General features: G+C 41.1%; 1 non-coding gene across 1 annotated transcript; it reads left to right on the plus strand.

Moving 5' to 3' along the window:
* Positions 1-803: 803 nt before the first annotated feature.
* On the plus strand, positions 804-914 carry LOC129463276 (U6 spliceosomal RNA). The gene has a single exon (XR_008651080.1). It is a non-coding gene; the product is annotated as a U6 spliceosomal RNA (small nuclear RNA).
* Positions 915-1,261: the final 347 nt, after the last annotated feature.

Genomic DNA, 1,261 nt, shown 5'->3' on the forward strand with positions numbered 1-1,261 from the left:
AGGTCAGTTTCCTATGGAGTTTCTGGGTCAGTAATGCCAAGACCAACAGTCCAGGGTCAGGATGCCGAATTCAGACAGGGCAATAAAAAAGAGAAAGCTCTAATTCAAAGTTGATCGTTCTGACAGAGAAGGCAATGCAAAGGAAGTTCAAACAGTCAGACAAGCCAGGAGTGATTCCTGAGAAAAAAATGCACACAGTGCCAATTTCCTTTTTTAACTGGTTCCTGCCACAGCTAACATCGGGGGCATATCCTAAAGTGAGTGATGCAGCTGGGGAGTGCACCATTGTATTCTCACAGAGTTTTCTCTCCGCCTGAGATTGACTAAATACTCACTTATAGTTTCTCCTTTTTTTATTGTTTGAGATTTTACATTTAATTCTTTTTTATGCATTTTCTACTTATGTATTACATTTAACATCTCTAGTTAGAAAACTGCAATTATTTATGGGTAAGATTGGTTTCTACCGTGCTAGCTTCCTCAGTTTTATTAGTAAGATATGCATAGTGGTCAAGAACATGAATTCTAGGCCAGGCGCCGTGGCTCACACCTGTAATCCCAGCACTTTGGGAGGCCGAGGTGGGTGGATCACCTGAGGTCAGGAGTTCAAGACCAGACTGGCCAACATGGTGAAACCCCATCTCTACTAAAAATATAAAAATTAGCTGGGCGTCACGGTGCGTGCATGTGATCCCAGCTACTCAGGAGACTGAGGCAGGAGAATCGGTTGAACCCACGAGCAAGAGGTTACAGTGAGCCAAGATGGCGCCACTGCACTCCAGCCTGGGTGACAAAGTGAGACTTTGTCTCAAAAATAAATAAATAAATAAAATAAAATAGGAACAATGCAGAGAAGATTAGCAAGGCCCTTGCACAAGGATGTCGTGAAAATTTGCAAAGCATTCCATACATTTTATCTGAAGTGTTCTCATCATGTACACACACAAAAACATAACTATGTCAGATGATGGTTAATTAGCTTGATTGTGGTGATTATTCCACAGTGCACACATGTTTCAAAGCATCAAGTTGTACGCCCTAAATATATACAATTCAAATTTGTCAACTATACCTTATTAAAGCAGCAGCAGCAGAAGGGGTGTTACCAAACTGCCCAATACTATAGTTGCCACAGCCCCCTCTGCCCTTCCTGTTCTCTTTTTCCTGCCTTTCTATACTTGGGATCTTTGGCTTATGTGTGTTAAATTGGATGTTATGAAAAACAAGAAATGTTCAAGCTTTCTATGCATTAAGATTTAGT

Source organism: Symphalangus syndactylus, chromosome 14, assembly GCF_028878055.3.
Source record: "Symphalangus syndactylus isolate Jambi chromosome 14, NHGRI_mSymSyn1-v2.1_pri, whole genome shotgun sequence".
In the NCBI taxonomy this organism is placed as follows: domain Eukaryota; kingdom Metazoa; phylum Chordata; class Mammalia; order Primates; family Hylobatidae; genus Symphalangus; species Symphalangus syndactylus.